This window comes from Cetorhinus maximus, chromosome 7 (genome assembly GCF_964194155.1).
Source record: "Cetorhinus maximus chromosome 7, sCetMax3.hap1.1, whole genome shotgun sequence".
In the NCBI taxonomy this organism is placed as follows: Eukaryota; Metazoa; Chordata; class Chondrichthyes; order Lamniformes; family Cetorhinidae; genus Cetorhinus; species Cetorhinus maximus.
In genome coordinates this window covers 20,428,217-20,454,388 of record NC_135885.1, presented here as the reverse complement: position 1 = coordinate 20,454,388, position 26,172 = coordinate 20,428,217, and the positions used below count along the sequence as shown (strand labels likewise).

The following is a 26,172-nucleotide window of genomic DNA, read 5'->3' as shown; positions in this document are numbered from 1 at the left end:
TTCCTTTGCAACTCCAGTAACCGAGACATGACCGAGTCCAGAGGCTCATCACCTGCTGTGGATCAGACAGTGTAATGTGCTCACCAGATTGTGATCCCCAGGCTACTCTAAAGCTAGGTCCCACCGGGGTGTGTGTTTCTGCGCCAATGGAGGATGTAGGTGAGCGCTGTGATGGGGTTTCAGGGAGGGTGCCTCCAGATTCCTCTTCAGAGGTTTCTTTGGGGCTTGATTGGAGGCCCTGAGTCATGGACTCTGTCGGCTGTTTGGCAGATGTGCCTGTCAAAGCAAAGGGAAATAATTAGTGCGTGGCAGTGGACTGTGAAACTGGACACATCACACACAACATGGTTGTCTGAGGGATGTTGCACTGCTGGACCCTCACTAGGTAGAGCACCACTGGCCTCACCATCAGCACAGGACCGGTCCAGATCTTCACCAACCAACTGGATGGCTCTGTTTTCAAAGTCTGTGAGGACCTTGATTTCGGGCATTCCGTCACCAGTCTGCGGCCTCTCCCTCTTGTTGTGTGCCAGCTTGTCCCGCATGAATAGAGATGGAGAAAGTGTAAGCAGAACGCCTGGCAGGCCAGGTGATAAGTATGCCTGGCATGTGTGGGTGGTGAGTGGTCCTATGGATGGGATGAGGACAATGATGGTGTGTGTGAGAGAGTGAATGGTGATGTCCCATGAACCGGCAGTGAGTGAGGGACCTGTGGATGTGTGATAGGTTTGTGAGTGTGTGAGTTGAGATTTATTGGAAGAGTGACTTACCCTGGTGGAACGGAGGAGATCATTCGTCGTCTTGCGGCACTGGGTGGCACTGGATTCTCTTTTGAAGGTCATTGGCACTGACCACCGCTGCCACCACCTCCCAAGCTAAGTTAGTGATGTTGCTGCCCATCCTGCAGCCAGAGCGGGGGTAGGAGAGGACATCCCGGCGGGCCTCCACAGCATCCAAAAGGCACTCGAGGGATGTGTCGCTGAACCTGGGGGCTGCAGTCTTCTTCAGTTTCAGGGCCATGTCTTCCGTGCAGCAGTGGTGGTCTGAAGGACTGGGATTTGTGCTTGCGGCTGGGCCCGGCGTGATGCAGGTGATGGCGGGTGGGCAGATGAGAGCCTTCCCACCATGGAAACACCGTGCTTCCCGGGAGTGCATAAATAATTTGGCGGGTTTGGGATGATGTGGCGTGAAAACCCACCAACGCGGCTGGCGGGTAGAACATCATTTCACTCGCCCATTACAGCACTTTGTGCAAATCTGGGATGATTCCACCCAGGGTCTACAAGAACAGGCATATGCTTTAATTTGAACCTTGTGAAGGATGGCAGCTCTAACAATGCAGCTGTCCTGTCCCAGCATATACATCTATGCTATTAGTTATTTCAGAATGTGGTGGCTCCAATGGGTTTCAGGTGCACCAAGGCCTTTAATATGATCAGGCAAAAATATCCTTTCAAAATGAAATAGGTTTATAAAATAAAGAATATTGCTGTTTTTAAAGAAATTTACATGATGTAGATTTAACGAGCTTCTAAAACTATGTGAGATACCAGCTGAAATCTGCCATGAGGTTTAGGCTGCACGATTAACTGGACAGGAGTATCTTGTAATATTCAAATTCAAATGTCGATTCAGATTGCAGCCTCTGGATCTTTGGTTCTAATGGATCAGGTCTCCTGCCATGGAGCTATCAGATGGTCAGCTGGCACACCCTGCTAGCTGGGTGCCCAAAGTGCAATCGGGATGAAAATGTGCCCTAAGGCATGTTTTGCCACTGGCTCATACAAACCAGAAAACCTCCAAGTGTGTTCCCAGCTGAGTTAACTGCTGTCACTCAGGAAGGTAGTTAGAGTGCATGATTTGTCAATCTTGTTTAATGACCGAATTTAAAGCACAAAAACAGGGCATTCAGCCCAACAACTCTATGCTGGTGTTTATACTCCATATGAGCCTCTTCCTGTGTTAGTTACTTCACCGCACCCTGTCAATATATCCTTCTATTCCTTCAGAAATGCATAGATACATTCGAAGGCAAATTTGACAAAGATGTGATGGAGAAAGGAATGGAAAGTTATGCTGACAGGGTTAGATGAAGTGGGTGGGAGGAGGCTCTTATGCAGCATAAACACTGGCTCCTCTACATTGGAGAGACCAAACGCAAACTGGGCGACCGTTTTGCGGAACACCTGCGGTCTGTCCGCAAGAAAGACCCAAACCTCCCTGTCGCTTGCCATTTTAACACTCCACCCTGTTCTCTTGCCAACATGTCTGTCCTTGGCTTGCTGCATTGTTCCAGTGAAGCCCAACGCAAACTGGAGGAACAGCACCTCATCTTCCGACTAGGCACTTTACAGCCCTCTGGGCTGAATATTGAATTCAACAACTTTAGATCTTAAACTCCCCCTCCCCCCATCCCCACCCCGTTTCTTTTCCCCCCCCACCCGCTTTTTTTTCAATAATTTATATAGATTCTTCTTTCCCCACCTATTTCCATTATTTTTAAATCTAAAACTAAAACCTTTAGTCTTTCCACCCCACCCCCACTAGAGCTGTACTTTGAATATCCTGTATTCCATTCTTAATTGGCACTTTTCTCAGACAAAGACCACCACCTTCAACACCTCTTTGACCCTTTTGTCTCTGACATCTTTTGATTATCTGCTCACACCACACCCTCAATGTGTCTCTTCCCCCCCGCCCCCCACCCACCTTAAACCAATTTATATTTCTCCCTTGTTGAAACTATGCTGCAGTTCTGCCGAAGGGCCATGGAGGCTCGAAACGTTGACTGATTTCTTCTCCGCCGATGCTGCCAGACTTGCTGAGTTTTTCCAGGTAATTCTGTTTTTGTTTTGTACTGGCATATACCTGTTGGGCCGAGTGGCCTGTTTCTGGTCTGTGGAGTAGGGCAGTCTCTTCTCCCTTATGTACTTATCAGCTTTCCTCTACGTACTAATCTAATGCTCCCTTAGGTGCATCTAAGCTTCCTTGATAGTGCATTTATGTCAGAAGGATTAAGGAGGTCAAATAATTCGAGGTTCTCATTGTTTCTTATTATCTATCTAGGCCCCGATGGAAAGTGCATCTATATGGGTGTTGGATGAGGAAAGCATCATGATGTTGTAAAATCTCACTGCCCAGTTCCAAAAATGTAGAAGGACTTAGATGAGGTGCTTGAGGACAAGCTGTGGATGTGCATCACCTTAGTCAGCCTCTTCCGCAAAAAGGCGAGACAGCATAGAACAAAGGCTGCCGGGACTCGAGGATAGAAGAGCTAATAGAATGATGAGCAATCATTGGCCATAGGGCTGTGTAGCGACATCTCTTCTCTAAATATATGTTCTGTGCTGAAACAAAAAAACAAATAAAATCTACATAACATCCTGACAACCCTACTGCTCACAGCTATCACTTACACCTTTCCAGTTCAGCCAAGACATGTCACTGCATACGGAGACAAATGCACAATGTCATCTGACATTTCACCACTTTCTATTTTCTGCCTGTCACTATGACAGCCAATGACTTCTGGAAGAAATGGAAACTCAATAAAATTTGAGGATTGTTCTACAGATGAACATTGCAAACTACTTTAAACACCGTTGTACATTTTGTTCAATATTCACATTCAATATTCATATTTATGCAAAATAGCCAGATGGTTAAAGTACACACGAGTATAACAGAGGTATGTGTTGATAATTCCCAGCATGAACCCTATAGTGGTAGAAAAGTGTTTCCATCTCTGGCTGGACATATTGCTGGGGCTTTACTCACATGAAATCCTACTTTCAATCGATCCACCAAATTGGACCTTCACTTTCCAATGTTTTAATATCTAATAAATAAGTGTTAAAAGTAAATGAGAAAAACAAAGGCTTCTAAAAATCTCCTGTGATTTTCCTCTCAGATTTTGCTCGCAGCAGTGTCCAGGGAATGAATCCTTAATTCCTGAAGACTACAGGACAATCCTGGAGGTTGGCAACCCTATATAGAATGGGGCAGATAAACCTTCCCCTATTTAACAAAAGGCCCAAATTGAGATTTAGATTGAGATCTGTCATGCTGCCATCTGTATACACACACCTATGTTTAAGGTGGCTTGCTTCAAGACTGTTAAACCTAATCTGAGGAAATCTATCACTGGCTAAGCTATAAGGACCACAGTTCAACTGCAAGGGAATTGCAACCTGCCAGCACCATCAACAATCAGGGTAATACTCTTACACGCAGCCATTTCTTGATTACCTGGCTTGGTCCATTTTAGCGATCTCACTTTTTGATAAGGTGTGAAAGGATTCAACTGTCAGCATTGCTGTGTCCACAACAAATCCCAATAGCATGAAGAATTAAAATGGGACACCATTAATGAGAATGTTACTTTGATGTAGGCCATGCAAATTTTTGCATTCTTCGCAATTTTTCTCACATACAGGAAAGCAGGAAATCTGCATTAAAAAAAAATTGTAGTATCAGAGGAGTTCGCAACATACAATCATGGATATAGCACAGAAGAAGGCCATTTGGCCCATTGTGCCCATGCAGTATAGTGACAGCAATGCCCCCTTCTGTGGTTGTGGTAGCAGTATCATAGAATCATAGAAATTTGCTGCACAGAAGGAGGCCATTTGGCCCATTGTGCCCATGCAGTATAGTGACAGCAATGCCCCCTTCTGTGGGTGTGGTAGCAGTATCATAGAATCATAGAAATTTGCTGCACAGAAGGAGGCCATTTGGACCATTGTGCTTGATTGGCTGTTTGGAAGAGCAGTCATGTTTGGTCCCACTTTCGTGCTTTTCTGTCTGTAACCTGTTCGTTCCTCATCCTAAAATACCTGTCCAACTCCCTTTTAAAATTACCTATGGAATCAGATTCAACCACCCTTTCATGTAGAATGTTTTAAATCCCTACAATTCAGTGAAAAACATTTCTCCTCGTCTCCCATCTAAATCTTTTTGCTAATGATTTTAATTCCATGACCTCCAGTAATTGACCCATTCGCCATAGGGAATTATTTTTCTCTATCTACTCTATCAAAGTCTCCCATCACCTTGAAAATCTCTACTGATCATCGCTTAACCTTCTCTGGTCCAAGGAGAACAAGTCTTAACTTTTTTATTCTCTCCTCATAACTGAAATCCCTCATCCCTGGTAACATCCTGGTAAACCTTCGCTGTACCCTTTCTAAGATCCTTCCTGAAGTCTGGTGCCCAGAATTATCCACAAAACTCCAGCTGACGCCTAATGACTTATAAAGTTCAAGTATGATTTCTTTCCTTTTGTATTCTATTCCTTTATTTATAAACCCAAGTAACCCATATGCTTTGTTAATCACCTTATCAACTTGCCCTGCCACCTTTAAGGATTTTTGTATCTGGTCTACACTTTTAAATTTGTGTTATTTACTGTCTTTCTACATTAGTCCTCCCAAAGTGCATCACATCACACTTCTACGCAATGAATTCCATATGCCATATGCTTCTGCCCATTTCATCAACCTGTCTATGTCATCCTGAAGCCTATAAATATCCTTATCATGAGCTATTATTTTGGCAAGTTTCATAATCATCTGCAGATTTTATACTGCTGCTCCCTACAACTGAGTCCGAGTCATTTATAAAAATTGTCAAGGCTAATAGGCCCAAAATTAACTGTTGGGAACACTACTGCAAACTACCTCCCAAAGTATGAAAAAAATCCATCCATCAGTATCCTTTGTTTCCTGTCACTGAGCCAATTTTCTATCTATCCCATCACTTTCCCCTTAATATCATGCACTTCCACTACCTTTGTAATAAGCCTCCTCTTTGACACTTTGTCAAATGCTTTCTGAAGGCCCATGGGTGGAACTTTACAGCCCCGTCGCAGCAGGGGCAGGGCCATAAAATGCAGCGAGCCATTCAAAAGTCCACTGATTTTGGCGAGACCGTAAAACCCACCCCCGTAAAATTCCACCCCTTCAATACAACACCTACTACATTGCCTTGATCAACCTTCTCTGTTACTTCACCAAAAGAACTCAATCAAGTGCATCAGACACGATTTGCCTTTAACAAATCCATTCTTATGTCTGGAAAAACTCAGCAGGTCTGGCAGCATCGGTGGAGAAGAAAAGAGTCAACGTTTCGAGTCCTCATGACCCTTCAACAGAACATGTCTTTCCAAATGGAAGTTTATTTTGTCCCAAATAATGGTTTCCAATAACTTCCCCACCACTGATGTTGGCTTGACTGTTTTAATATGTTTGTCTTTTGTAGTAAAAACATGAAAATGCTGGAAAGACTCAGCAAGTCACACAGCAGAGAGTTAATGTTTAAGATCGATGACCTCTCATTAAAAGCGCTTTTGTACTTTTGTATTTGCGTTGGTCAACTGAATCAGCTGATGCTTCTGGTTTGGGAATCTTGTGTACTGCTCCTATCTTCCTCAATGATGCTAATTAATGTTAGGATATCCTGACAGAAATGCAACAGTTGGAAGATTGCGCATAGTACTGGAAGCTAGAGTACAAGAGAAGTAATGATAAATTAAAAACAAGTCAAAGTGTGCCAACATCAAAGAATGTTTTTAATTCATTACATAATAGAGAAGGAGGAAGAGAAAGAACAAATAGGATCTGTAGAAAGAATTCCCACAATGGACAGTTACAGTTTATTAATGGCTGGCATTTGAAATAATAGATATACATTATTGGCAATGTTATTTGATTAGAAAGTAAGGAGTTAAATTGAAATCTCCAGTCTTTGATATAGCATTTTATTCGTAACTCTGTCTAAACATTCAGGCTTCTCTTTGTGCAATCTTACCTTGACCCTTGAGATTGGATTGTTGTGCCTTTTCTAAAAATAGCTGCACAAGGTGAAAGATTTACTCATTTGAGCTTTTAGCATCCTCTGCAACCTGAAACATAATGCGCAAGGTGCCCATTATATCAGCACAAATGACACTCTGTAAAGTAGTGCTGTCGCATAACGAAACAGAACGCTGAGCACAAGATATGTTTCACTGGCCATGGCATTCTATAAACAAAGTAAAGAATTGTAAGCTGGGATCAATGCGAAACTTTGGGCGCAGGCATTGAAAAGAGATTAAGGCAGTGGAACAGATTCTGGGGTGAGCAATGAGGCTAGATACTAGCATTTAAAATCCTTAAGTTACAAAGGAAGGTTCCCATGAATCTAATGTATTTTAATGGAGCAGAGATTTGAGAGAAAACATGATCCAGCTCTTAAGAGTACAGAAATGAAATGCAGATGGCATGTAATTTACAGCACAGAAACAGGCCTTTTGGTCCAACTGGTCTGTGTTAGAATTATGCTCCACACGTGACTGACAGCAGAACATGAATCCAAAATTACTCCCTCTTAAGTTCTTCATAATGGTGATTTGACAAGTTCTTAAAGAAGATAAGGGGTTCCCTCTTTAAACCTCTCTACCTCTTTCTCCTTCTTTAACAGTGGTAATATAATAAATAGTAAGACCCACCTTAAAACTCCTTGACCAAGCTTTTGATTATCCGTCCTAATATACGTGTTTTGCATCAAATTTTGTTTGATAATGCTCTTATGGATTATCTTAGGACATTTTACTATGCTAAAGGCAATATATACATGCAAGTTGTTGTTGAACACTTGATTAACAACTTGGATCCATTGAAATATAAACTGTGGAATGCAATTGGTCAGGTTAATATGGATAATAATGGCCCAAATTTTGCAGTCAGTGGTGAATGAATGGTGCCAACTGTTGATTCTGTATAAACTTGCTCCCAAACTTTAAATGTATTTTTCTATTCTTTCATGGGATGTGGGTGTCACTGGCTAGGCCAGCATTTATTGCCCAAGCCTAATTGTCTGGAGAAGGTAGTGGTGAGATGTCTTCTTGAACTGCTGCAGTCCATGTGGTGTAGGTGCACCCACAGTGCTGTTAGGGGGGGGGGGGGAGTTCCAGGATTTTGACCCAGTGACCGTGAAAGAACAGCGATATATTTCCAAGTCAGGATGGTGAGTGGCTTGGATGGGAACTTCCAGGTGGTGGTGTTCCCATATTCTGCTGCCCTTGTCCTTCTAAATGGTAGTGGTTGTGGGTTTGGAGGGTGCTGTCTAAGAAGGCTTGGTGAATTCCTGCAATGCATCTTATATATGGTACACACTGCTGCCACTGTGCATCGGTGGTGGAGGCAGTGAATGTTTTGTGGATGGAGGGAGTGAATGTTTAAGGATGGAGTGCCAATCAAGAGGGCTGCTTTGTCCTGGATAGTGTCAAGCTTCTTGAGTGTTGTTGGAGCTGCACTCATCCAGGCAAGTGGGGAGTATTCCATCACACTCCTTTTGCCTTGTAGATGGTGGGCAGGCTTTGGGGAGTGAGGAGGTGAGTTACTCATTGCAGGACTCCTAGCCTCTGACCTGCTCTTGTAGCCACAGTATTTATATGGCTAGTCCAGTTGAGTTTCTGGTCAATAGTTGACCCAAGATGTTGATAGTTCTGCACAGAAAGCTGCAGATATTAGCTATCAAAAATTATACATTGCCCTCTACAAGATATCTGGGACCTCTGTGAACAGGGCAAACAACAGTATGTCTCCATAGCCAATCAGACTAAAGAATCCTTACTGAGATGTGCAGCATTTGAACATTTGAGTGTAAATTAAAATATTGATTCCAATGGTAAATTATGTACAGAAAGCAAAATAAAGCAAGGGAAATAAAGATGAGATTAAGAGAGAGAAGTAACAAAAAGAGAGAGAAAGTAAAAAAAAAACCTTTCAATGCATTAAAGTTTCCAACAATAATTATAATCTAAAGAAATGTGACTACACACTTGTAAAAGTTAAAGTTTCAGTGCCAGAGAGACTGCCTGGGAGTAACTGAGGCTCATCAAGCTGTTGAAAATTCATTTACACTTAAATGGACAAACCCTAACATTTTCTGCCATATTTAATTGTTATTTAGTGGGTAGGCACCGTAACCTCACGTCCTTTCTGTTTGAATGTTGAGTCTCTGTGTGAAATCCCAACATAGCAGAGGTTGTGAAGGAGCGGGGAAACTCAGACAGCAATTAACTGAGCTCCACATTTAATTGCACATTCACAAATGCTGGAATTTCCTGCCTGATTTATGCCTTGATAATGGTGAGCACTGATAACCTCGCCATTATTTCTACCACAAAACTAGGCGATTGTCAATTGATGTTCTGGGGCTTTTCTTTTTGGGGATCACAAAGAACTTTCCAGGACTCCAGGTAGAACTTAATGTCTTCCCCCATGGTAAGTTTGGTGGTGGGGGACAATTAATTGGCTAGGGGATGGCAGGTGAAGACCCTGCCACCTCCCCACCTCTACCCGATTAAGTCTGTGGTGGGAAGACTTGTGGACCCTTAAGAGCCTCATCCTGCCAATGCTGGTTTTCACCCAGCAAGCGACGGGGGGCTCACCATGTGGGAAGCCCAAAAAGCAGACCTTGTCAGGGTTGCTTGTGGCCTTCTGTGGGGATTGGGGGCGGCGGGGGCTGGAGGGAGGCTCCCTTGTTCAAAGGCACTCAGTGCCTGCAAAGGACCCTAGCATTGGGAAGGGGAAGGCGATGAGAATGCCCCTCCCCGTAACTCCCATACCCTTCTCTCCATTACTTGCCTGTGGCCTGGTCCCTCGGCAATCCTGCATCCTGGGTGGCTGGAAAACCTAGAGTAGCCATCACCTTCCCAGTGGCACTGCTGAGATATGAAACGCTACCGGTCCCTGATTGGCTGGCAGCTTTCAGTGAGTGGGGCTTCTATTCCTGGGTTCCTTGATCCCAGGGAAGGCCCACCACTGCCCAGTTAAGATTTTGTAGTGCCTGGCTGGCACTTAATGTAGTGGGCCTTCCTGAACACAGGTGGGGAAAAGACGCCAGCAAGCTGTATTAAGTTCCATCCGTCATATTCTTGGAATTTCTGTCTCTTGTTATTCAGGTTCATCAGAGCACACAGTATGGTCAATGATTGAATCATAGAATCTTACAAAAGGACAGTATCCAGCCCATCATGCCTCTGCCGGCTAGGGAAAGCCTGAACCAAGGAATGGGTCTGATAAGAAAAATTGTTTTCCCTTATCCTATTTTTACATGAACCTGATGTGAAATTGTTAGAAAAATTCAAGAGACGAACACAAAAGGCATTAAGAAAGTTGCAGTTGTACCTACTGCCTTATCACAATTCCAGCCTGTCCCAAAATATTTCACATCCAATGAACTTCTTCTGACGTATATTCAATATTGTTAAGTAGGAAGCTGCGTAGCCAATTTGTGTACAGCAAGATTGCACAAATAGTAAATGATGATGAATGACCAGTGATTGTGGGGTTTTTTATGGTCTTGGTCAAAGGAGTTAGGTTACAGTAAACATCTGGAAAATTGCCTGCGATTCTTAAAAAGGTGTCATGGGATCTTTCAATACACTTCACAAGCAAAAATATACGATGGTAAGTGGAATATAAAAATTAATATGTAGTACTATTTGAGGTTAGAACTCGACTGTAAGGCATAAGATTATAGGTAAAAGAAAAGTTCAGGATTGATGTTTTAAAGCGTAAGAATGATATCAGAACTGAGGATATATTTATCTAGAAAAGCTGAACAGACTGGGGCTCTTTTCTCTTGAAAAGAGAAACCTGAGGGATAACTTGATATATGTTTTTAAATTCATGAAAGGCTTTGACAGGCTAGATACAGAGAAAATGTTTCAGCTTGTGGGGGGAGCCTGAAGCTAGAGATTGTCCAAATAAGCTAGTCACTGATAGATTCAATCCGGAATTCAGGAGAAACTTCTCCATTCAGGGAATGGATAGAATCTGAGAGCCTCAACAACAAGGTGTAGTTGAGGCAAATAGCAGAGACTCATTTCAAGCAAAGCTAGATAAGAACATGAGGGAGAAAGGACTAAAAGGATAAGGCGTGGGGCATAAATGCCAACATAAACTAGCTGGGCCAAATGGCCTGTTCCTGTTTCTGCCTGTTAATTCCCCAATTTACTCTATATAACACTTCTGCACACAAGGAGATATTAATATCTGAAGTGGTCTTACATGTAGCACACTGGAGGTTTCTGAATACTTTGATGGGATGTTACGACCACAGCTGATGTTATTTACTGAGCCAGCCAAATCTCCAAGGGAAACTTATCTTACTGATCATAACCTTTTTTTTGCATCTTGGAAATGAAGGAAAGAACTACAGGAGCATAGAACACCAGTAACACTTTTTGGATTTTAAAATTAAAAGATTTATTAACAACAAGAAAGAAAAACTTGAGCACACAAAATTAAAGTTACAAAGTCAAAATAGTTTTACAACACATGCCCCCCCAAAAAACCCACTTGGTCAAAACACACAAGTAAACTACTTGGCAACAGCTCCCTTATAGATTTTTAACCATAAAAATCCAGTAATATTACCCAAGGCAAAAACTGCTGTCACTTTAGTAAAGGTATACCACATGACTTCTCACTCTCTCCCACTCTGCTGTGGAAATCCAAAAAAAAGGTTCAGAAACAGACTGCTTTCTGAAAACAAAAACTCCTCTGGCTTGAAAACTTGATGGCTTCTTCAAATTCACAACTTTCACATATTCTCCCAGCACAGGTCTGGTCTCAGGGCACCTCCCCCACACAGCTCCACAACTCAGCTCAACATTTTTCCTTAAATATCCTTTTCCCCTTTCAGCCTGGACTCTATTGTTCTAAACGCCTCTTTCAACTCAATTTTCCCAAAATATAAAAACCTTTCATGTTTCCCTATTGCTTCTACTCTTGGGTCAAATAAAATGTAATAATCGTCCCTTGTTTACTTATGAAACATTTGTAAGTTGTAAAAGTCCCTTGTCACTTCTAAACGCCCCTTTGAAGTTTAACAGCAGAAAAGTCAAGTCCCTTCCTCTCACCTAATGCAAATTTTAAAATCCAGCCTATTTACTCGTACATTCAACTTCACCATAGCCTTTCAATACAAATGGCTGCATCTAGCTCCTTTTCTTTCATCTCTCAGTTCCCACTGACAAGCTGTCTTTACTAACCTTCCCCCAATTTAATTAATGATATGCATACACGAACACACAAACACACACGCACACACCCTTCTTTACAGAATACCACCATATTCAAAAAGATATTTTAAAAATAACACCCATCTTTACAGGGGCAACAGTATGCCTCTGTTCCTGCATTTCAGTAGCCACACATTGCTCAGTACCACTCCTTTATTGAACTTCGTATTACCCCTGATGAAGCTAGAGTTGTACCGATTTGCCAGTTATCACTGTGTTCATTCCCAAATGACTGATTGGTACAGAGAGGACAGAATTTGTTGGCACCCATACTAGATATTACTGTACGATAAAGCATTTCAGAAGGGGAGCACTGAGGAGGGCAGATATTCTTATTTTGGGTATGGATTAAAACAATTGGGGCCAATTTTATCCCCTGTGACATTGACTTAGGAAGAAGGCACATGAAAGCTGCTTATTTGCGGTGGTAATAAATATATCTTAAAGGAATCCAATCATTTTGCTTCAGATTCTTTTAAGTCAATACTGGACCTGTGAACAATTATCTTTGCAATGACAAAGTAGCACTTTCCCATTTTGGAGGGATCTGAACCTATGGATAAAAATGGGCCTTGTCATTCTTTATTGGCAAGTCCCTTCTCACCCATGCAACCTGCCCATCCTGACACTGATATCAGTCATGAACAGAAATGGAGCAAGGTGCTGGATCAGTGCTCGAGTTCTGATTGGCACTGGAGTTTTGGTCACTGATTGTGTTTTGTTATCAGTTCCTGTGTCCCATTTTCATTGCGGCACACAAGACACCAGTGTAGCCAGGTCATTGGGAATCTGAGGGGGTGGCTGTCCCTGCTCTTTTGTGAGTTACCCAGACCCAGCTAAGGGTCCCAGGCTCAGGGTTACAAGCCAACAGCCAAACCAGCAGATTTTTGATGATGTTGGTGGAAGAGCTAGAATCTCCAGGGACAACTTACAGGCAGAGGGTCCTTCGGGAAGAGGACTTGTGCCTCCTTAAAACAAACATGGAAAGCAATGAGAAATCATCTTGTATTCTTTTCCCTAGTCACCTAGTCATATTGCTCATTGAAATTGAAATTAAAATGCTCCTATGAGGAAGTGAAGAGGAAAGCACAAGATCATGAGGTGTGGAGGAATAAGCAAGGGATCTGCCCTTAGGTAAATCACTACTACACAAGAGACCTAACCAGCTTCATTACTAGTTCTGCAAAAATACATGCTTAGACCTCAATTGGTGGTCCAACTTCCATTCTTTCAACACAATGCAGTTCGAGAGTATGGGCCAGAGTATAAAAACAAGGTCCTATTCACTGAAGTTGTGTCAAATTCCTGATCGTAGTAGAACATTGTAGAATAAAGCCATGACCCACGCACAAAACGTTTCCTAATTTCCCATTCTATGGTGCTCAGCACCTAGCCATCCACTATCAAATTTCACCTCAAAACAGCACAAATTTGAATGGTTTAAACACTTTTTTGTAGGGTGTATGTTTTTCCTGGTGATTGTTTTGCTATTGGTTTATTTAGATTGACTCACTGAATGAAAGATTAGGTGGGTTGTTTGTATCTGCAGATTTTCAGAAGCCCTGACCGAAGCAAACATTCCTCGGCAAACTCAATGTATGTTGATCAAGATTCAGCTCAAACTGTCAAGTACCATACACTGTAAACATCTCAAATTGGAGTTCAACCCTATTTAAAGCTACTGTGGCACTAATTGCACTAATCCGCTAATAACGGCTAGGGTACTGGACTAACAAGTGAGGTCATGAGTTTGAATCCTATCATGACATGTCAGGAAGTTGAGCTCAATGGGCCAGAATTTTCTTTGTCAAACTGACAAAGATACACCAACATTTACACCGATCTTGCCAACAGGCATTAATCCTGAAATTTTCTAACGGGCATAAAACAAGCAGAAATCAACATAAACAATTGAGGCCATGGGAATTGAGAAACATATGCACATTAGGTACAGCCTTGTGTATAAAAATTCAATTGTAGAAGTGTCTCTCCCTTCAATGTACCAGATCCTGGTGCCAAGTAGGGTTTTCAAAGATGTATAAAATACAGTGCAAATATTAGAAAGGAGAAATCACTGCTATGAACTTGGGTCTCAGGTACCTTAGGTTTTGAACGTAAATTCACAGCTACTCAGCATTGGCTTGAATGTAGGAAGCTCAAATTTTCTAGACTTTGCTTGTGGTGGAACTATGTTAATGAGCTAAGTGGTGTTTCTGCAGACATAGCTTGGGAACTTAGCGCATAATAATGAAAATTTGTGCTTAACAAGGTTCGGGCATTAACTCAATGTAAATTATTTATGTGCTCTGCTTGCTGGATCCATGTAAATAAGGCCTGTGACACACAAGTTGCAAGATATATAATGGTGCGGAAAGTAGAGGCTCGGGATAAATTAGGTATTTTTCACATTGGTGTGAGGTACTGTAGGGTCTGTGCTGATACCACATTTGGGATTTTAGCAAACAGTAAGGAAAGCGCAGGAGATTACAGGGTGAAATAGAAAGGGTTATTGCAGGGCCAAATAGGTGGTATGTGCAGTTAATGTGGAGAAATACAAAGTTGTACATTTTGAAAGCAAGTTTACTTTAATTGGTATGATTCATAGCACATTGGAAAAACAGAGGCATCAAAGGATTCAGATATATAGATCTTTAAAGGAGTGAGTGCAGGCAGACAGTTCAGAAAAAAAAGAATGGAATTCTGTGTATTCTATGTAAGGGCATTGAAGGTGAAGGGAATTATGTTGAATTTGTACAAGACAGTGGTTAGGTCACATTTGGTGTACTGCATTCAGTTCTGGGCTTTCCATTATAGGAAAGAATGTTAGAGCTACAGAAAGGCTACAGTGAAGATTCACTAGAAGAGTACAAAGATTGCAGAGTTATACTTAGGAAGGGAGGCTCAAAAAAACTAGGGCTTGTTTCACTGAGTAAAGACCGTCCAGGAAGAAATTGATGGAGGTTTTCAAAAGTATGAATAATTTTGAGGAGAAGAATAGTGAGAGATTGTTTCCACTGGTTGCAGAGTCAGTAACAAGAAGTCATAAGGAGTTATTTGACTTTGGATGATACTGGAAAATGGGCTGTGTCAGAGACAAGTCTCCTGAATTTTATTTCTCCTGAATTTCATTTCCATTGAAGTCACTATCCCCTATTTTATGATGTCATCCAAAGTCGAAATTAGATCCATTAAGTCAGGAGAGCACTAGCAGAGTGAAAGGGAAAATTAGAAAAAAACATTTTTTAAACCAAGCATTATTAAAATGGCACAAAAATTGCTAGAAAAACACAAGATGAAGAAGGACAAAAAAGATGGAGTGGCAGGCAAAGTGGATGAGGCGAGGATACAGGAATCAGTTAATAAAATACCAGATGCTGTGTAATGTGAGATCAAGTGAAGGGTGTTCTTCCTCTGATCTTGGCTCGTGATCTACAACAAAGTTATCAGTGAGTTCTTTTTCTGACTGCACAGTTTTCAAAACATAATTGATTATGAGGTGTGTGGCACAAATCCATACACTTAAAAAATCCACTGGGGAGACAAAGATGCAACATCATCTCTTTAAAAGCCAAGTAAGAATGTTGATTTCCTACCAAAGCATCTTACGTGAAAGTGAAGATTTTGTACACAGATGGTAGTTTGGGCTTACTCCTTCATGTCTGTGTTGTCGGGGTAGGAAGTGAATATAATCAGTTCTGTGTTCTGAAGTATCACAAAACTGGAGTGTTAAACATGTTTTGATGTATTGTTTCGTATATTGAAATAGAACAATCCAGAATGAAAAGAAAAATGGATGAACAGATAACTCCAAATACATATTGTACATGTTGAAAGATGTGTTTGTGTAACATGCCATGAGATGGTTGTTTATGTTAATAATTCATGTGCCTAAATCCTAATGGTGAATGCTTACTTTAATTACACTGGATATATTTCTGCTCATTTAGTCACTGTGAATGTTACCTAATGTCTTTCCTCCTCCAGTTTTCTTCTCTCGTCTCTTTAAGTTAAGCTTTGCAAAGCCCCACATTTGCTGTGCAGCTCCACCCACTGTCGCAGATATCAAGAAGTTTGCTGTTAATGTAATCCTGTCACAATGAAGTGCATGCTCTAGTTGCAAGTGAGAGCAGCTGTTAGTGATTGGGGAAAGGTTAGGGCATTATTCTTAAGTATACATAAAGACCGATTTCCACCTGTGTTGTGGGAAGGAAAAGGGAGTCTGTGCTTGTGTCCTCTGGGTTTTGTGAACAAACCTATTTTAAGAAAAGGCTGGTTCCAGATTCCTCCTTTACCCAATGAATTGAGCAACAAATTGTAACGTTTGTCCTGTGGACTCAAACTGGCGTATGACTCCATGGGCCCCAGACACTCTATAGCACTCTGCCGGCATGATCTATCTTCTTGTGTGAATCTAGTAAGTTAGTCAACCGTTTTCAGTTTCCATCTGCACACAATTTTATTCTTAGCAGGGGCACCACTAGACAGTGATCAGAAGAAGATCCCTGGCTGATCCTTTAGTTCCTTTCTCCAGAGCCGCTAAGGGTAATTGGAACACTCCAACCATTCTCACAGCTGAGATTGACAGAATAAATCAATCTTTCACAAATCCAAGACTCTCCTAGTCTATAGGACTCAGTTCTACAGGAAGCAATGGACTAAGCAACAATGTGAACTATTTGATTAAGTTTAGATATAGCCAAAATTAATATTAGTTTATAGGAAGATGATTTAATGTAAGAAAATCATAAACCTGTTGTTCATGAATAGGTTTATGACCATGTCACAGGTTGTCGTGTGAACAAAGTGACTCCTCATAATGACTTATTGAGTCACAATTTCTTTAGCATCATTGTCAATGGGTTAGCATTATTTCTTATTTTTTGTGGCATTTAGAAACAATTATTTTCACTGATATTCAACGTAAGATGAACTAGATGCCACTTGCCAATACTCTAAAATTCAACCATATTGAAATTTCGAAACACTTTTAAACCAGCTTCATGATGTTGACCAAATGGCAAATGAATTAGGAACATTGGCAACCCTGCACATGGCACTTTGTTTATTGTATGCTGCCAGTTGTGGCTCAGTTGGTAGCACTCTCATCTCTGAGTCAGAAGGTTGTGGGTTCAAGTTGCACTCCAGGGACTTCAGCATGTAATCCAGTGCAGTACAAAGTGCTGTACTGTCGGAGTGCAGTCTGATGGATGAGATGTCAAACTGAATCCCTGTCAGCACTCTTGAGTGGATGTAAAAGATCCCATGACACTGTTCAAAGAAGAGCAAGGGAGTCCTCCTTGGTTCCTAGCCAATCTTTATCTCTCAAACAACATCACAAAAATAAATTATCTCAATGCTGTTTGTGGTGCTTGCTTAAGCAAATAACAACATCACAGGGAACTGTCTATAAGTCTTTCAAATAGGGTCACATCTTATCTAAAAGTCAGCACTTCCAACAGTGCAGCACTCCCTCCAACTAAATTATGTGCTTAAGCCTCTAGAACAGGTCTTGAGCCCATGTGCATGCACTATCATTATGCCAAAGCTGAAAGAAGAGAAAACGCATCTAAAAATGAAGTCTCCAATTCAGAACATATTTGAACTATTCTTTAAGCATATGAAGGGGGATGCATGATGCATTGGAATAGGCATTAGCCATTTTCAATCGCAGCAAGTTAAATTTATAATATGTCTTTAACTTTGAAAAACATTCCCTGGCACTTCACAGATGTTTAGGGAGGGAATTCCAGAGCAAAGATATCAAGTGGTTGAAGGCATAGTCACCAATGGTGGGGCAAAGGGATAAAGGGATGGATAAAGGCCACAGGCAGTGGAACAGGGAGGTTAGGGGTGGGTTTGAGTGCTACAGAAGGTTGCAGAGATTTGGAGAGGTGAGGCCATGGAAAAAGTTAAACACAAGGATGAAAATGTTAACTTTGAGACATTGAAAACACAAGAACACAAGAGATAGGAACAGAAGTAGACCATATGAACCTACTCCGCCATTCAATACGATCATGGCTGATCTTGGGTTTCAACTCCACTTTCCTGCCTGCTCCCTATATCCCTTGTGAGATCAGAAGTCATTGTAAGGTGGCAAGGGCAGAGATGATAGACAACTGGGAGTTGATGCAGGATAGGATCAGAGTTTTGGAGGATGGTTTACGGAATGTGAAGGATGGGGGGCTGGCCACCAGCCCATTGGAATAGTTGAGTATGGAGATGGCAAATGGATGGGTGAGAGTCTTAGCAGCAGATGAACATTGGAAGAGTTAACTTATCCACTTAGGTAGGAAAAACAGAAAAGCAGAATATTTTTTTAAATAGTGATAAGAGACTGGGAAACGTTGGTATTCAGAGGGACCTGGATGTCTTTGTACATGAATCACAGTAAGTTATCATGCAGGCACAGCGAGTAATTAGGAAGGCAAATAGTATGTTATACTCCAGTCCCTTTGTACTGAAGGCTAGGAATAAAGAAGCCTTACTACAATTATATCGGGCCTTGGTGAAACCACACCTGGGAGGTCAGTTTTGGTCTCCTTACTAAAAAGGGTATATTTTCCTTAGAAGGAGTGCAACAAACATTTACCAGACTGATCCCTGGGATGAGGAGATTATTCTATGAGGAAAGATTAAGTAGACTAGGCCTATGTTCCTTAGAATTTAGAAGAATAGTGGGAGATCTCATTGAAACATGTAAAATTCTTAAGTAGCTTAACAGGATAGATGCTGAGAAAATGTCTCCCCTGGCTGGGGAATCTAGAATAAGGAGTCACCATCTCAGAATATGGAGTCAGCCACTTATAGGGCTGGGAGGAAGAGAAATCTCTTCACTCAAAGGGTTGTGAATCTTTGGAATTCTCTATCCCAGAGGGCTGTGGAATGATCAGTCATTGGGTATATTCAAGAAAATTATCAATAGAGTTTTGGAACAAAGGGAATTAAGTGACATGGCGATAGTGCAGGAAGATGGAGTTGAAGATCAACCTAATCTTACTGAATGGTGGAGCAGAGTCGAAAGGCCAAAAGACCTTCCATTGCTCCCATTTCTTATGTTCTTATGTAAGAGGTACAAGTAAGTGATGTCCTGGTGGTAGAACTAGGTAGTCTTTGTGATAGAAGCTCAGCTTAGGATTGGAAAGGAGCTGGATTCAAATCCATCTGAAGGCATTCAGTGCTAATTGTGAGGGGCCTATTTGAAATTAATGTGAGCAGCTTCAATCCGTCATCCACATCACAGAACTGCCCATAATGTTGCTCAAATAGGCTGTCAAATTGGTCAAGTGGATATTTTCTCAGAAGGTGTTTTGCTCTTCATCTAATCATGGGAATGCTTGGGCACATGCAATCCCCAGTCCTGTAGCACTAATATTTGTTACCTTGATGAACACAGATTTCACATAAAGAGCAGTATTTGACAGGGGTCTTGTCCGCTGGTGGGAGAGCTCTTTTCAGGAAGGACTGCTGTATTAAGTGCCAATCAGGCACTGAACTGGGCAGCAGCAGGCCTTCCCTGGAATCAGCCCCACCCACTGAGAGTTGCCAACCAATCAGAGGCTGATAGCTCATCATTGCTCAGCAGCGCCACTGGGGAGATGGTGGCTGCTGCCAGTGCTACCAGTACTGCACCCAGCCTAGGCTTGGGATTGTTGATGGACCCAGGCGCAGATGAGAAATGGCAGGAGAGGCGTTGTGTGTTGAGAGCTGCAGGGGAGGGGTGGGAAGGGGGATTGGCAGCAAGGGTAGGGGGCTGGCTCTCAGCTGGCCCTCCCCCTTCCTGATGCCAGATTCCTCAATCAGGTAATGAGTGCCTTTGAATGAAGGATTCCACCACCCACCCCCCTCCCCCGTTCCACTGGAAGTTCGCAAGCAATCCTGACAGAGTTTGTTTATCGAGTTTCCCGCATGGTAAGTCCCTGTCCAACAATGGGTGAACAACAGCAGCAGAGGGATGAGGCCCTTAAGTCAGCATTAATTGCCCATTTGAAGGCCTCAATTGGCGTTAGGGCGAGAAGGCCATCCTCGGCCTAATTGGAGTAGGGCAAAGGGGTCCCCAACCACCATACCCCTGTCTGATATAATGTCCCCTGCCACCAAAATCTCCACGGGGAGGGCATTGGATTCTACTCAAAGAGCCTGCATTTAACTTCGAAATGATGAATACTGTAGAACAGAACAAATGTGGCTTCCATGGAGGTATTAATAATCTGCTCATGTGAAAGACCATTAACATTGAATGCTCCTTTGTGACAGAATCTATATGTAACTGATATTGTAACTGTTAGGATCATACATGCATATTTTACATTATATATGTAACATTTTTAATGGAGCTCTTTACACTGACTCAGTTACAGAATCACTCAGAAGTAGAATGTTAAATTGTCTAGCTGCTTCCTGTCAATATTTTACTGATAGGTTCTGATGAAAGATTCAATAATGCACGTTGGCTGATCTCAGATGGAACTTGCTGATATCTGGAATATACAAGAAGCCAAAGCGGCATCCTGACTAATTGCTGTCACCTACCAGATATACCATTAGTCCAGCAGCTGGACTTAGGATCAGCTGACATACTCTAATGAGCGGTTTATTGACTGCACCGGGAGATCTGCTTGACACATGCTGAAAAAGTCCCCAAAGGTAATCACAGTTTTCCACAAAAAGCACTTTCTACTGTTGAATTGCTTTATTGGTAATTTCATCCAATCACAAAGGAAATCGAGGAATGTGCTGGCGCGAGAGCAGCCAACTCAGGATGGTGGTGAGTAGGTAATTCAATTGCAATTTAAGTTCAGTCAATTTGAGGTGCTGTTTTTGCCCACGGGTATGCTAACTCAGCTCTCCTCTCAATGAACGCTGTGCATGAATATTTCTGTCCCAGTACTACTTATACTGAGTGAGGTGAAGGTCATGTAGGAGTTTAGGAGGGACATACACAGTGCACAGGACATCAGTGCTAACGTAACTGTTGAAATTGCACTAGATGAAATTAATAATGATGGAATTAATTTGAAACAGGTTAATGCCCTTGTAGCAAACAAAAAAAAAACGAGCACACTGACACATTCATGTCATCCATCACAACCTCGACACAACAGATTACTGATTTCCCCATTCTGCTTTCGAGGACTGAAAATGTGAATTGCTCGGAATTGTTCAACTGCACATTAATATCGTTGTCACTGTCCTGATGAAAGGCCCCAGACCTGAAATGTTGGGCTGGGTTAAAGCTACCCCGCTGGCAGGGTTGAAGATGGGGGGGCTCGTTAAATGCAGCAGGCCGTCACCTTCCCACTTTCCCCCCCCCACCACTCCCCGCCCCCAACCCCCACTACAATCATACCAACAGTGGAGGGGGCACCGGGTGGACACCAGTGGGCCAATTGAGGCCCTTAAGCGGGCAATTAATGCCCACTTAAGGGCCTCACTCCGCCGCCTTCAGGGTTTAACCAGCGGCAGGAGAGACCCACGCCAAGCGGTGGGCCCGGCAGGTTTTCTCGAGCAGGCTGCTGGAGAGCTGCCAGGTTGGCTGCCAGCTCTCTGTGGCAGGACTTTCCTCTCCCTGAGGGGCAGAAATTCCACCTCTCCCTCTTTCTCTCTCCGCAGATGCTGCCCCGACAGTATTTCCAGCACTTTCGGTTCTTATTTCCGATTTCCAGGCGTCCACAGTATTTTGTTTCTGCATCGTTATTGTCACTTGTTCTTTTTCACATTAAAAGCCGTCAAAAAAATAAATAAATAAAAATTTTTAAGGAACTTTATTTGGGATGGAAGGGGAGGCAGAGGTTAAAAAATATTTAAAACACCGGGAATCCTTGAGAATCTGAGGTAAAGACAGAAAGTGCTGAGAACAGGCATCAGGCTTGGCAGCACCTGACAGGCCAATACGCCAGGTGCGGACCTTTGGTTTGTTTAATCTATGCTTTGTTAGCCAGTCCTTGGAGATGCACCAAAAGACGCACTGTACTGTGACAAATTACCTCGCGTGCGTTCAGTATCAGTGAAACTAATTTAGAATCAACTCTAAGGAGAAGCAATCCCCCCGCTGGCCATTCCCCCCCTGGCTGAGAAGGTAGGCGACTGGCATTCGAAAGTCAGAGCTTGGGCATCTCGGCCACTCCGTTCACAATGAGGGCCATTTGGTACCACATTTGGGCAATGGCCAAGCACGAAAAATGCGTAAGACGGCTGAGGGAGGGAGGGAGGGAGGGAGGGGGGTGGAAATCGATTCCTACAGGCAGGCGTCGGATTCGCATTATAAAATTCAGGTGCAAAACAGGAGGAACCGGTTGTCGACGTTGCAACAGGCATTGAGCGGCTCAGCTAATGATGTCTTTCAGCTGGTCAGAAGTGGCAAATTTAAAGTGCTCCTCCTAAGCCCGTAAGCAATCCGGTCCACTATCAGCTCATTGAAGGCCGCCCTCCCAACCCCCCGTATAACCTCCCTGTCTCCCTGCCCCACCCCCTTCTCCGCCCTCCGCCACCCACAACCCCACCCCCACTTCCCAACACCCACTGAACTCAATTTGCCCGCTGGTGCAATGTAGGAGGCAGCCAATTTCCTACCCTCCCCAATTGACGAGCTGCAGGGGGGACGCCCGCTTGATGCCCGCAGTCCTCTAGTGGCTTCAAAATGAGGCCCAGGGCTCAGGGCAGTGTCCCTCTGCCGACTTGGGTGTCCGTTTTGGGCGCAAGTCAAATTTCTTCCTCCCTTGTGTTTCATATTGTGCAGTTGCCTGTGTTTTGTTTCTCCAGAGTCGGCATGGCCTGTGCTTGACCTAAATAAAAAGCTACTGAATGCGCAGATTTGTGCCTCCATTGCCGGAGGTTTTTCAAGTCACTAGCTCAGTCAGTCAGAGCATGTAGGTAGCTATCAAGGTTCCTCTGCTTAAACTGGAACAAACTGGTCTTCAGTGTGTGTAAGTCAGCCCCATCCCCTTTCAACAAAATGACCGTGCTGTTATTTTGTATCTCTGCACCTCAGACTTACACTAAAAGGAGGAACAAACCACTGCTTAACTCTTAACTACCATCAAAGCACGGTGCATAAAACAAGCAACCTTTGATCAGGCGTTAATAGGTTGAACCTTCGCCTGTCTTCATCATTCTGAAGGAAGATTGTCCATGTTCACATTTATAAACTTGCTTGGGTCATTGAATGTTATATGGTGGTTCTATAATTCTGAAATATTTTCAGTATGACAGTAAAATCCTGAAGAGTCAAACCCCAGAGGAACAGAACACAATTTTGTGTTAAGCGGACCTTTGTGACAGCTGAGGAGGCTCTGTTCTCACATCTGTATGTAAACCGATTTTTAAAATTTATTCTTTCATGGGACGTGGGTGTCGCTGACAAGGGCAGCATTTGTTGCCCAGCCCTAATTGCCCTTGAGCTGAGTGGCTTTCTGGGCCATTTCAGAGAGCAGGTAAGAGTCAATCACATTGTGATGGGCCTGGAGTTACATGTCAGCCAGGCCAGGGGTAAGGACGACAGACTTCCTTCCCTAAAGGGCATGAGAGAACCAGATGGGTTTTTATGGTAATCAACAACAGTTTCATGGCCATTACTACTGAGACTAGCTTTTAATTCCAGATTCTATTAACTGCATTCAAATTCCACCAGCTGCCATACGTGGTGGGATTTGAACCCATGTCCCCAAAGCATTAGCCTGGGCCTCTGGATTATTAGCCCAGTAACATCAACACTACACAACCATCTCTCCCATGCCTACAAATGCAGTCTAGGTCAAAAAAAACAGATTCAAATGTCAAATGAAAACACAGTAAAGCAGTAAATGTGTGACAAAGTATTCAATGAGCTTTGCATTGAAAAATGTCAGGAGTTGGCTGCAGAGAACTCCGTAGTCTTTTTCTGCTTAGCATGCTGTTTTCGGAGGCGCACAATACAGTCGGCCATGTTTTCAAAGTTTTTGTGCAGCAGTGCAAAATCCTGGAGCATCTCTATGGCCTTTGCAGCATCAGCTGGGGAAACAGGCGGGTGTGCTCATTGGCCCTCTCAGCTGAAGAACATACTGCATCTACGATGGCATCATCTGTCAGTTCCATAGTGCAGCATGCAGCATAGTCCACCTCCATGTAACTCTCCATGGTTGTCTCTGCTGAAACTTCCATGTCAGCCTCCCGCAAGCTATGTCCGCTTTCTGCTTCCCCCCGCCCCCCCCACCCCCCCACCCCTAGTTTTCCACTTGCTACATCAACTTCACCTTCTCTCCAATCACAACACTTAGAACTTTCTCACAGGTTTAGCCATGTTCGCAGGCTTTGCACTTCCTTTCGCAGGGAGATCTCGATGTCAAACGATGGTTTGCCCAGCGCTCCATGGTTTTGCTTTCGTGTGTGGTTTGGCTCGGCTCCAATTGGTCGGCGCCGTCATATGACAAGCTTAGATAAATTCGGGTAATCCGGAGTTAACAATGCGGAATTTTGATTTACCAAGGGCATCATTCTATGGGATTTGCTATTCTGCTGGCAGGATTGGTTGACGATGTCGACATAACTGGAATTTCATGTCATCTGAGTTTGTAATTGATCCTTTAACAGCTGGGGTCTATATTTCACTGTGTTTGTCGGTCCTGCTATCTAATTTGTGTAAAATGTTTCTCATCTTGAGAAATACTGGCATGATGTTGGAGTATTGGAGATATCAGCTTGGCTGGGATGAAATCCCACTCTAGAGGGGTAGAAACTTTCTAATTAAAATGAGATATTGGCTGCTAAATAATGTTAACAGAGACAGTTTAGCCATTGGTGTTCAAAGTTAACATGCTGACAGAGAATCAGTCATATGAAAACCCAATGGCTATATTTGACTCTATTCAATAATATTAGCATCAGCATGAGCAGAAAATTATGATTCACTTGTAGAAAATATACTACAAAAATATACTACAAACTGGGGAGGTAAGGAATCCGCTGTGCTACTGGACAATCATAAACTGCGATGTCTTTTGTGTGTACAAATTATTTCTCCATGAAATGAACTGCTCAGCTCAGCCCTACATAATAAAGTGTTTAATGCATCGATCACATAGCAAGACTTAAGCAGAAAAACATACGGCAAGCAACAAAATCAAAGCAATCTGTGGCACCATAAAAAGAGATTTCATGCATATGATATTGTAGCAATTATAGTTTTGATAAACGTTGGACTGTAGCTTTAAGAATAATCCTGTGTTGTAAGATCACATGATCAATGTAAACCAATGGGTTAGCAACGTGGGGAATCTCTAGGAGAGAGTTCTTCTTTAGTTATAGAGTTTGATGCACACATGTAGCTGCTGCTGCTGTCTTGTAAATAAAGTTCAATGTTTCCACCAAGAGAAGTTGCCTGGAAAATCGAATCTATAACAAACTGGCGATGAGGATGGGATTGGATCCGGTGCTGTCCCTCGCCCAGCGATTATGAGTAAGATAATTAAGAGAAAGGAAGATACACTCATCCAAGAGGCCATAGTTCGGCAGAATCGAGCACCCTGAACCAGCCACAGACATCTGGTCTCAATATATAGAACGTCTTGCATTCAACTTTCAGGCCAACAAAATCACAGGGGAGGAAAAGGGAAGAGCGATTCTCCTGAGTATTTGTGGGAGCAAGACCTATAGCTTAATTCAAAGCTTGACGTGCCCCTGATTCGAAGACCTTGAGTGAATTAGTAGGTCTTGTTAAAGGACATTTCCAACCCAAGCCCTCAGTCACAAAGCAGAGGTTCAGGTTCAATTCACAGAATAAAGCTCCGGGGGAGACAATTGCTGCCTATGTGTTAGACTTAAAACAGCTAATGGAATATTGTGATTTCAGTGAAACCCTGAATGACATGTCCAGGGATCATTTGGTCTGTGGCGTGCAAGAGGATGCTATTCAGCAAAGATCGCTGGCTGAAGTGGATTTTGATTTTAAGAAAGCGTTAGAAATAGTGCTTGCAATGGAAAGTGCTGTAAGGGATTCACAAGCGATTCAAGGTGCGCAAAATGGTGCTGTTTTCCTAGTTGGGCGGGAACGGTCAGCCGAAAGTGGCATGAAAAGCTGGGTCTATGCCACGAAGCGGGAAACAGTCCCCGCTAACCGAAAAGTC

The 26,172-nt window shown here is 42.8% G+C and overlaps 1 protein-coding gene across 2 annotated transcripts in view; it reads right to left on the bottom strand.

Moving 5' to 3' along the window:
- The window catches only part of gabrb3 (gamma-aminobutyric acid type A receptor subunit beta3), a 504,935-nt gene that overhangs the window by 152,589 nt on the left and 326,174 nt on the right, over positions 1–26,172 (bottom strand). The gene's annotated exons all lie outside the window — the stretch shown is intronic.